Source organism: Pinus tabuliformis, chromosome 5_2 (genome assembly GCF_031772625.1).
Source record: "Pinus tabuliformis cultivar Carrire ecotype Pingquan chromosome 5_2, CPIR1, whole genome shotgun sequence".
In the NCBI taxonomy this organism is placed as follows: domain Eukaryota; kingdom Viridiplantae; phylum Streptophyta; class Pinopsida; order Pinales; family Pinaceae; genus Pinus; species Pinus tabuliformis.
The window spans coordinates 927,409,410-927,421,436 of record NC_142306.1 but is presented as its reverse complement, the minus strand read 5'-3'; positions in this window follow the sequence as shown (position 1 = coordinate 927,421,436).

The following is a 12,027-nucleotide window of genomic DNA, read 5'->3' as shown; positions in this document are numbered from 1 at the left end:
AGCTCAACAAGCTCACTATTAAAGATAAGTTCCCCATTCCTGTCATTGATGAATTACTGGATGAATTGCATGGATCAATTTACTTCACCAAGTTGGATCTTCGTTCGGGATATCATCAAATCAGAATGAAGATTGAAGACATTCCGAAAACGACATTTAGAACTCATGAGGGTCATTATGAATTTTTGGTCATGCCTTTTGGCCTTACCAATGCACCTTCAACATTTCAAGGTTTGATGAATTCAATTTTCAAACCATTCCTTAGAAAATTTGTGTTAGTATTTTTTGATGATATACTAATCTACAGCAAGTCTTGGAAGGATCATGTTGAACATGTTGACAAGGTGCTACAACTATTGGAGGAGAAACAATTATATGCAAAAAGATCCAAATGTTTCTTTGGAGTCCAGGAGGTGGAATATTTGGGTCATATTGTATCTCATGAAGGAGTTAAGGTAGACCCTAGCAAAATTAAAGCCATTAAGGAATGGAAAATCCCCACATCCATAAAGCATCTGCGAGGATTTCTTGGGTTGACAGGGTATTATCGCAAGTTTGTTAAGAATTATGGGAGAATAGCAGCACCTCTAACAACATTATTGAAGAAAGATGCATTTTCATGGACTCCGGAAGCAACAAAGGCCTTTGAACATCTTAAAGAGGCAATGTGCCAAGCACCGGTCTTAGCTACACCGAACTTCACAAAAACCTTTATTGTGGAATGTGATGCTTCAGGAAATGGAATTGGTGTTGTTCTAATGCAAGATGAAAGACCCATTGCTTTTGAAAGTCGTCCAATCAAGGGAAAGTTTTTAAGCAAAGCTATTTATGAGAAGGAAATGTTGGCAATACTCCATGCACTTAAGAAATGGCGACCCTACCTAATGGGAAGACACTTCAAGGTAAAAACGGATCATGATAGCCTTAAATACTTTTTAGAACAAAGATTATCCTCTGAAGAGCAACAAAAGTGGGTCACAAAGATGTTGGGTTATGACTTTGAAATCATCTACAAAAAAGGGAAGCAAAATGTGGTGGCAGATGCACTCTCAAGAAAGGATGAGGATGTGGAAGCATTGTTGTGCGCCATTTCTATTATCCAACCAGATTGGATAAACGAAGCAAGGGAGGAATGGAAGAATGATGAAGAAGTGTGGGCACTTATTCGAAAGCTACAACAAGATTCCAGTACGTCTGATACATTTAGCTGGCAAAATGATTCGTTATGGTACAAAGATCGCTTATACCTCTGTAAGAATTCCCAGCTAAAACAAAAGATTCTTATGGAATTGCACACTTCTCCCTTAGGAGGGCACTCAGGATTTTTAAAAACTTACCACAGGGTTAAGAAGGAATTTTTTTGGGATGGCCTTAAATCAGATATTCAAAAGTTTGTGGCGGAATGTTTGGTTTGCCAACAAAATAAAGTTGAAACAATTAAGACACCGGGTCTATTACAACCTTTATCCATTCCAAGCCAACGTTGGGAGGAGGTTTCAATGGATTTTATCACAGGTTTACCCAAGTCTGAGGGAAAGAGTGTCATCATGGTGGTAGTTGACAGACTTACCAAGTATGCACACTTTTGTGCATTATCACATCCATTTAAAGCCAGTACAGTTTCTACTGCATTTATGGAAACAATTCAAAAGCTACATGGAAACCCAAAGATTATTGTAAGTGACAGAGATCCCATTTTCACTGGAAATTTTTGGACAGAATTATTTTCTTGTCTTGGTACTCAGTTAGCTCATAGCTCATCTTATCATCCTCAATCTGATGGGCAAAATGAGATAGTAAACAAATGTTTGGAAGGATATCTTCGTTGCTTTGTATCTGATAAACAGACACAATGGGTCAAATGGTTGCCTCTGGCTGAATGGTGGTATAACACTTCCTTCCATACAGCAACAAAAATGACCCCATTTATGGCACTTTATGGGTATCAACCACCATCCATCACATCATATTTAAGAGAAAATTCTAAGGTTCAGGCAGTGGAACATCACATCGAACATCAACAACAAGTCCTCCAACTCTTAAAGGATAACCTCGTGTTGGCACAAAATAGAATGAAACAACAGGCAGATCAACATCGCAGTGAAAGAAGTTTTGATGTAGGTGATTGGGTATTCCTACGGCTACAACCATATAAGAAAATGTCCCTAAAGCAAGCTAAGAAGGATAATAAATTATCACCAAAGTATTATGGTCCGTACAAGGTGTTGCAAAAGATTGGTACTATGGCATACAAATTGGAGCTTCCTGCAGCTTCTCGATTGCACCCAGTTTTCCATGTTTCATGTTTAAAGAAGGTTATAGGCGACAAGCTCCCAGTTCAAACAATATTGCCAGAACTTGACGAGGAAGGAAAAATTATATTGGAACCGGAAGCAGTCACAGAAACAAGAACTCGACAGCTACGAAATCGATCAATTTCAGAGTATCTTATCAAGTGGAAGAACTTATCCGCTGAAGATTCCACATGGGAGGATGAGAATTTTATGCAGAAGTATCCAGAACTACTCAAGCGTTGAGGACAACACTTTTTTGAAGGAGAGGGGCATGTTGGGTCCCTATAATACTAGTGATTACCCCATTACTATTGTAGTTATACCCCTTATTTATATTTTGTGCCCCTATTACCCCCATATTGTTATTTATGTGCCCCATAGAATCCCTCTATTGTTATTTTTGTGGCTTTATATTATTATTGTTAGGTCGGCTGGATTATATTGTGACTCCTTAGACTCCTATATATAGAAAGGAGGTTTTGTCATTTGTATCATCCAAGAATTGTTCATTTATGTAATGTAAAGGAGGTTGCCCCCTCGAAGAGGCTGAATTCTAAGGCGTTGATCTATATTTTCTATCTTTTCTTGAGCTGGTTTCATAACACATGTGCAATGCAGAGCACCCGCACAAGTAAAGACCTTGGAGGTTGATTAAGTTCCCAGTTGAATCTAGGAGCATCTGCAAAGTGGAGCACCCACCCAAGTGAAAAGTTTTGAGCTTCATTAAGTTCCCAATTGAATTTGGAAGCCTATGCAAAGCGGAGCACCCATCCAAGCGAAAAACTTGGAGGTACGTTAAGCACCCCACTGAATCTGGGAGCATGCGTAGAGAAGAGCACCTGCGCAAGTCAAGAATTAGGGGGTTTCTGAAGTTCCCAACTGAATCAGGCAGTATTGTCATATTTTTACAGCCCCATAAGAGCATGTGTCTCAACAAATGCATATGACAGAATTCTTCTGGCAATGTTTCAACATAATTCTTGTTTAGGGTTAATGATTCTAGATTTTCAGCTTCCCAATGGAGTTTGGAAGCATTAAAACAGAAGCATCAATAGTCAATTCTCTTAATTGCACAGGTGCCTGCAATGTTCAAAGTTTTGAACTGGGTAGATGTCATTTTTTTGGCATTGTTATATATGAAGACACATGGAGCAAGCAATTTCTGAGATTCGAAAGCAATACAAAACAACATTTCTGTGAAGAAATAGCATGATTACCTGGGATTCATGTTGCCACAGAGTTTCCAAATTCCCCCACTCTATATGTAGAACTCTTAAATTCTCTAGTCTAATTGAGGAACGTAAGGATGCATACGGAAAATTCTTCCAGCAGAGCCATATGAGTTGGGGTAAGTGCCCAATTTGAATAAGGTTTGAAAAAAATAACCTTCAGCCCTAAGAAGCTGCAACCGGCTCATATTAGTTAATAAAGGACTTCCCACAAGGTTTTGAAAAGATTGTTCAGGGTCATTTCCATGAACCATGCTAATTCCGCGCACCCAAATTGTTCAGTTCTACATGTTAGAAACAAAATCGAGAATCTTGCAATGTTTTGAAAACTCAAAACTTGACAGATGTTACACTAAAAAATGTCACCATGACTACTTACAGTTAGTATGGCTCAAATCAACAGTCATGCTACCCTCTTAGGCAAGTTTTATGCCTCTGCTATCCATCTCAAACTCAAAGAAGAGAGAAAGTCTTGTAAAAAATATGTTTATCTCTGGGGTCGCAGGTTCTCTCTAGCCTTACCTGCGGGGACGCTCACCATGTTCACAAAAGCTGCGTCGATGGACGCTCTGTATGTTAAGGGACAGGTGCGTCCTTCTGTAAAAGGCAAAATGCGTGAGTTTCATATTAAAAAAGTTACTTGTGCTTACTTCTAGAACCTTCTAGAGGTCGGTTTGATGAAATGGATGCGCCTCCAGTTGGTTCATGTATCTCTATTAAGGGGGAACTTATCCCATCAATAAGGGAGCTATCCCACCCAAAGAGGGGGATTATCCCATTGATGGTGGACCTGAATAACCTCTTTACAGCACTATAAATAAAGACATTGAGCCAGAGGGAGGGGAGGTTAGAGCTATACATTTTCTTTGGGTAAACGCTGCAGGAATTAGGACTCCCATTTAGAACCTTGTGAGGAGAGATTGTCTTTGCTTGATTCTACTTGGAAGTGGGTGAGCTTTGTCAAAGTAGAGGAAAACCCTTGATGGACCCTGGGAGGAACTTGCACAACACCAAGGCCAGGTTGTAAGAGTTTCTTTGTTTCGTTATTAATACAAACTGGTTTATTTTTCTCAATAGCTTGTGTTAACGAGTTATTTCATGTGTTCCTTGGTCTACATGTTGAATATATGTTTTATTATATGAAATACAAGTGCTTGGTAATTGTTTGATTGTTTGTGGTTGCAGGAATTGACATGAAGGAGGAGCTCATCCGGATCGGCAAGGACGGACTACAACAACAGCGTTTTGGAATAAGGTAAGCCTAAACACTCATAGTTTTCATGTTGTAAAAGGTATATTTAGAGAAAGATCACTCCATTTTGTCTTGTTTGTCGCTAGAGAGTTTAGACTCCTAGGGAGGTCAATTGTGTCCGCACAAACGACTTTTTCCGCCACGACAAATTGGCGACTCCGCTGGGGAATCCATTAATGAGAGAGTCTTTTCCTTTGTGTGAACTTTTCTCCGAGAAAATCATTTTTATTTTCTGGTTTTTGACTGTGAGAATTAGTATTTGGGTGGCTTAGCTTTAGATTTAGTGAGATTTGGTTTTTCTTCATTTTTCCAGAAGGACGCACCCTCTGAGTACTGCACAGTGCGTCTTTGGACGTGCTGTTGCCGTTTGCACAGAGCGGGCCCGCACCTGTTATAACGGGTTCCCTGCGTCTTCCTGTAAAATTTAGGAAAATTCCATTTTTGCTTTAATTGCTTTTAGATTTTGATTTTTCTTAGTGTTTTCTGCCCAGATCCTTTAGTACCCTGTCAAAAATTTTCACCTGAACTTGTTTTGTGAGCTTTGAGTGTTTTAGTGGATTTCAACAAAGTTTAGACCTAGGGTTTGATTTTTGGATAGGTTTTGTAGTGACTTTGACAGTAGAAAGTTGTCCAGCCTTAGATCTCTCTGGTTAGTCAGCCTTCTTAGAAGTCGGACCTGTCGTAAAGTCTCCTTGCGTGAGCAGCTTTCCATTTAAGTTGTTTTGGGTCAAATTTCGAATTACTTGTTTATAAAGTGTTGATTTCCATTTTACAAAAAGAACAAAAAGATTAGAGTTTTGTTTTGGCTAGTTTTTGGTTCTACAATAAGCTAGTCCTTGATTTAATTGTGATCAAGTAAAACACCTTAGAATAATCATTGTTAGTTTTGGCCTCGTTAAGATTGCTTAGAATAAATTTGCCTTTTAGTTTGCTTATGAGTGGATTTTCGTAGATTTTAATAGTCGTTAAGATTGATTTTTGGTTATATTAGATTTATTTGCTTTATTAAAAGAAAAATACAAAAAACATCTTCTTTAAAAAGTCTTGTTTCAAGTAGCTTTTTGTTTTTGAAAGAGGAAAAGAGTTTTTTCGTACATGTAAAGAGCGGTCATGTTTTTATGCTTGGAAAAGACAAACGAATTGTTTCTTTGATTGTCTTCAATTAAGAAGTTGCTTTTATAAAGATTGCATTCTCTCAACTTTTTAGTTAAAGCAATTCATTGAAAGAGTAAAGTAGTGGGTAAATCATCCTAGGTGCATTTTGTAGTGGTTTCGAGTCGAGTCAACACACCACTGGTTTCACTTCCATCACCTTTTGACTTAAGAAACAACCTTAAAAGTAACGCTTAAATTAAAATCAATCTAGTAATTTTTATTTTCTAGGGCTCTAAAGCACCAACATAGCTTAGGCTAGTGTCTTGGAATAGGTGAGTACTTAACTCTCCAAGGCAGTAAAACAAACAAGTAGTCGATCTTGTGATAGAATCAAATCCAATTGTTACATTTACACTCTGGGAAAGCTCCTCTTAAAGGAGAAGCACGAGCTCGTGTCCGAACCAGTGAGGGGATCATTCCTCCCTCGTTGGGAACGATGCCAGACAGTACGTATTACAAACGGTAAACCTCGGATTAACCATTGTCGAGGAGCCAGGGGTCACTTATCGGTAAACCTTGGATTATTGTCAAGGAGCCGGTAAGGGGATTGAGCTTGTTACTCTGCCCTTGCGTGCTGTCGAAGTTGAGACTGTTCCCCCAGGTGTACTTGTGGCCGTTGGTAACCTTAGTGACCATAATCTCTAGGATTCTACCCAAGGTGACGGTGGAGGGAAGGTCCCACTGTACCTGGAGCAGACGTCGGCTATACTCACTTGGATTTTCTGGGGGGTTCGCTTCACTTCGAGACGGTTAAAGTGGAGGAACTTGGTCCAGTCTATTCATTAAGCAGGTTGTCGGCGTAACTGTTCCACCTGCCATTTCTGTACTGAATCCTACGAGGTTGGACCTAATCACCAACTAGCGCTTTTGGTCCGAAAGATACTGTTTGTGTTTGGTTTGACACTCTAGATTCTTTAGGCGTGTGCTTCAAATTTGTTTGCTTCTTTAGAAGACTTTAGGTGGTTTGATTTGAAATTTTTACTTTGTTTTCGTGTGTTGTAGTTAAAAATCATTAATTGTGGCGGAATTACCGAGACAGTCCCGTCGACTTCGGGGCAAGTCTCCTGAGATTGTTACCGGAATAGATTTGTTAAGAAAACTCCGTCAATCGCGGGGTGAATCTCCTGAAGACATTACAGGTCAGTACGAAGGGTTAAAGGTCCTTGGAACTCCTCCTAGTGACAGTAGATTAGGTTCACCTGAAGAAGGAGAATCTTCCTTGGTAGTCCATCCAGATTACCAAAGTTTAGAAACAGGTTACAATCCCGAAACTGTTACAGTTTCCGAGATTGCTGGTAGTTTTTCATCTACCAGTGAAACAAGCGAAGAACCTGAAATTTCCGAACCTATTACTCCAACTCCTAGTGTTCCTGATTCACCAAGAATAGAAAGAATTATCACCGAAAATCTTCCTGTTGGTTTAATTGTTATAGAAGAACTTGTTCCAGAGGAAGAAATAGGCGTCTCTGATTTGAAGATCAAATTACCCTTGATCTAAGGGAGCGTGAATCCATCTTTTACAGTCCTCCTAGAAGTACTTCTTGGTACCTTGCGTTAACCAATTTTTTAGACAACTCAGTAGGTTTTTCTACACCTCGTACTCCTTTTCCACCTAGAGGAATTCATACTCCTGTAAATATGTCTGGTCAGTCATCTGTGTTTACGCAAAGTCCTGAATCTTTTTTACATGGCGGTCCTTTTGTTCCTACTGGGTATCAATCTCTTTCTGGTACCTTTGCGGGAGCATCTCCTCAACCCATTGATCATGGGTTATTAGTTGGAAACAGTGGTAATGTACCATTGAGTATAGGTGACATTTACATGATGTCAGGTTCAGTTCCCGTTACCCAACCTCAAGGTGGCCAATTACCGCCTGGGGGTCAACCTTCGTTAATGCCTGGGGGGCAACCTCAAGGTACTTCATTCGTGTCTGGGGGGCAACCTCAAGGTCAGTATGCTCCTATGGGGAAATACATACCTCAAGGTCAACCCCAGCCTCAATATGTACCCCAAAGTCAACCTCAGTATCAATATCAACCTCAAGGATGGCAACCTCAAGGATGGCAACCCCAAGGGTATCAACCCCAAGGGTATCAACCTCAAGGATACCAACCTCAAGGTCAAGGTCAACCCCAGTACTCGTATTTACCTCAAGGTTATCAACCTACAGGTCAATACTCTGGTCAAAGTTATCAACCACCTCAAGGGCAATTATATGGGACTGCACCTTACAATTATCAACCCTATCCTCAATCTGGCTATGGATCTCAGTATCCTCAACCTGTTATGGGTCAATGCCCTGGAATGTTAGTGTGGGATCCGTCACAGGGTCAACATATGTCGCAACCAAGTATACAGTCGGTACCTCAAGCAGGACAACCTGTAGTTCCTGGTCCACCCCAGCAACCGCAACCTATCCAGTCAAGTGTTCAGACCCCTGTAACTTCGGTAGTCACTCAGCCGCCAGTTGCACCTGGTACTCCACCTCAAACGGCTGCAGCAACTACCGCCACATCTACCATACTTACTTCTGGAGTATCGGCAGCTCCGGTTTCTACTGTCCCTGTAACCACTCCTCAGACATCTGTACCGTTGTCTGGATCTACGATTCAAACCATAGTCCAGATGCCTGTAGGCCAACCTGGTACAAGTACGGTTGTTACTACTCAACCTCAATTTGTTCAACCTCCGTACCAGGGACAGTATCAACCTGGGCAAGCTGCCCAACAACCGGTTTACTAGTATCAACCGTATCCTGGGTACACTTATCAACAACCTCAGCAACCCCAGTACGGTCTGGTTAATCCTGGTTTTCCAGGAGGATATAATATCCCAAATGCGACTCCTGTTCCTAGTTATCCTGGATATCCTCCTCCTGGGGCTGGTATTGTGACCCAGACTTTTAGAGATCCTAACCGGCAGTTACCGTTTATTGCAACTATGGATTTACCCGACTTGACGCGCCTAACGAACGATCCAATTCAATATCTTCAGTTCTGGCCGCCAATGCCAAATAAGTTGCCCAGCGATATACCCAAGTTCGAAGGTAAGTCTGGAGAGGATCCGTCCAATCACGTGATGACTTACCACCTCTGGTGTGCTTCAAATTCCATCTCGGATGATTCGATCCGTTTACGTCTTTTTCAGCGTACGCTCATTGGTCTCGCGGCCAAGTGGTACATTGAGTTACCACGGGCCTCTTTTTACAACTTTAGCCAGTTAGCTACCTCGTTCTTAACTCATTTTCAGTTACCAGTCAGATACGATAACGGTACAGAGTTATTAACTTCACTAAAACAATCGACCTCCACGTATATTTCAGATCACATCCATGAGTGGAGACGTCGAAGAAGACTAGTGAAAGTTTTTATCCCAGACCAAATCTTAGCTGAATGGTTTGTTAAATCGCTATTACCAAGAATTACTGAAGATGTAGCTAAGGCCGGAGTAGTTACTGAGGAGCAAGTCATTGCTCAGGCACAATACGTTGACTTAGTTTACACGCAGTTGGGTACATTACACGAGAAGATTCCGGATCTTCCCAATTCAAATCAAATCGCTGCTGCTCCTTCGGGATCTCATGCCACTGATGGTATGATTGGTATCGTGACTACGAAGAGCAAGAAGAAGTCTTCCAAGGCTTCAACTACTCCAATTATCACTTTTCCTGATTCTCCGACAGGAGAGTCTTCTCCTGAACTCACCGCCGACATTCACGCCGTAGAGTCATCTACGGCCAAATCAAAAAACGGTGGGAAGAAGAAAGGAAAGAAGAAGGCTAAAGCAGACAAGGCTCCAAAGGAGAAAACTGAAAAGTCGGAAACCAATGACGAAAAGCGCAAACCTCGATATCCTTGTCTCATTTGTGAAGAGGATCATTTTACGAGAGACTGCCCTCATCGGGCCGAGGTAGTGAAAATAGTCAAAGGTTCTCCCACTCCTACTGTGTTAAAAAATCCATTTCCGGAGCAGGAAAATAAGATGATAGGTTCTTCTTCGAATGCCAGTGAAGAACCCATTTTGATGATGTCTCATGTGAGGATTGCGACTCGATCGCAAGATTATGGTAGTAAGGCTCCTGTTGATGGCAAGGAAGCAGAATCTTCTCACTCTAACCCATCAACCTCAGCTCCTGGTTCCGATCCACTACAGATCGAAAAACCTAACCCAGACTTAGTGATTAAACCGCCCGCCAAGGGTGTACTTCGAAGGTCTGCTTTCAATCCACATGCGAGGGCAGCCCAGAATTACAACATTGTTGAGGACTTAGCTGTTTCACCTTCAGCAATGTCGGCACTTGAAGTGCTGCAATCATGTCCAGCACAACGAAAATTGCTTTTGTCGGCTATCGGAGCTGTCGATGTTCAGGACCCGAACCTAATGATCTTTGATCTAGAAAATAGTACGCCACGTCTCCCCCATCAAATGGCTTTCCAAATTCCAGTGATAGTCAAAAACAGGCCTATTCATCGGACTGTGATTGATGAGGGAGCTTCTACGTGTATTATGTCGATTCAATGTTGGATATCGCTTGGTTCTCCTTCGTTGAACCAATCCCCCACCATCCTTAAGGCCTTTGATGGCCGTGGGTTCCGTCCGTTTGGTATTCTACAAGAATTGCCTATAGGGGTCGAAGGTAAAACCGTTAGTCTGGATGTGGAAGTGGTTGATGCCCCTCTAGACTACAACCTTCTTTTGGGTCGAAGTTGGTCATATGCTATGACAGCGGTCGTTTCATCGGTCTTCAGAGTAATTAAGTTTCCACATAACGGTAAGATCGTGACTATTGATCAGCTGACATACTTTTCATCCGACCCAGCCTCTTCAGAGAGTATCCAACATGTTGGTAAGACGACAATCCCTTATAAGGACGTTGGTGTAGGTTTAGTTAAGGATTCCGGTTTACTGGGAACTTTTCCTCTCCCTCCACTCAGCGTAGAACCTTCGTTTGCAACAATTCATATGATCACGTCAGAAAACATTATTTATGATGATCCTTGGTATGTTCCATCTGACTCTGAGATAGACTCATTCGGTGATGTTATGCCGTTGAGTCCGTATGAAATTGCTTATGAAGCTCTTATGTCTTTTACCGACTTTCATTCAACCGAAGTCGACCAAATGAATGTGGTCAGTGAAGAATCACTTTTCACCTCACCCTTAGAACGGATAGCGTTTCCCGAAGTCGTGTCATCTGACGAACAGCTTCGCGAAATCCTAAGTGTAGACAATCTACCATGGGAGGATCTCCATCACAGATCTTCGTTTTTACCTAAGGATGATGCATTTGAAAATGATTTTTCATCTATCTTTACCGCTGAATATGTCAAAGACGCTCAGGATCCAACGAAACATTCTGATTCAGAGTTGAATTTAGGGAATATTTCTCGTACTATTCCCATTGATATTTCAGTGAAGCCCGGAATCGAGGAGAACATTCATATAGGTGCCGCATGTACTGAAGAAGAAATCAAAACTTACAAGGCCCTATTCCAAGAATTCCGCGACGTGTTTGCCTGGTCTTACGAGGAAATGCCAGGAATCGATCCTGCCATTGTTGTTCATGAAATCAAAACCTACCCGGATGCTAAACCCATTCGGCAACGGTTGCGTCAGATTCACCCTCGAAAAGCGGCTGCAATTAAAGCAGAAGTCGAAAAGCTGTTGAAAGCAGGTTTCATTTATCCGATCCCGTTAACGGATTGGGTATCGAATATTGTTCCCGTCAATAAAAAACAAGGAACAATAAGAATCTGTATCGACTATAGGGATATCAATCGAGCTTGTCCAAAAGACAACTATCCTACGCCTTATATCGATCAAATTATTGATGATTGTGCCGGAAGTGAAATGTTTTCCTTCATGGATGGTTTCTTGGGCTATAATCAAATCAATATTCTACCTGCCGACCAACCAAAAACGGCATTCATTTGTCCATGGGGGACATTTGCTTATTGCAAATTACCTTTTGGGCTTAAGAATGCCGGCGCTACTTTTCAACGGGCGATGTCTTATGCATTTCATGACATCAAGCACATTGTGCAACCCTATCTCGATGATTTGCCTGCTCATTCTTTACATCGAGCTGATCACCTTG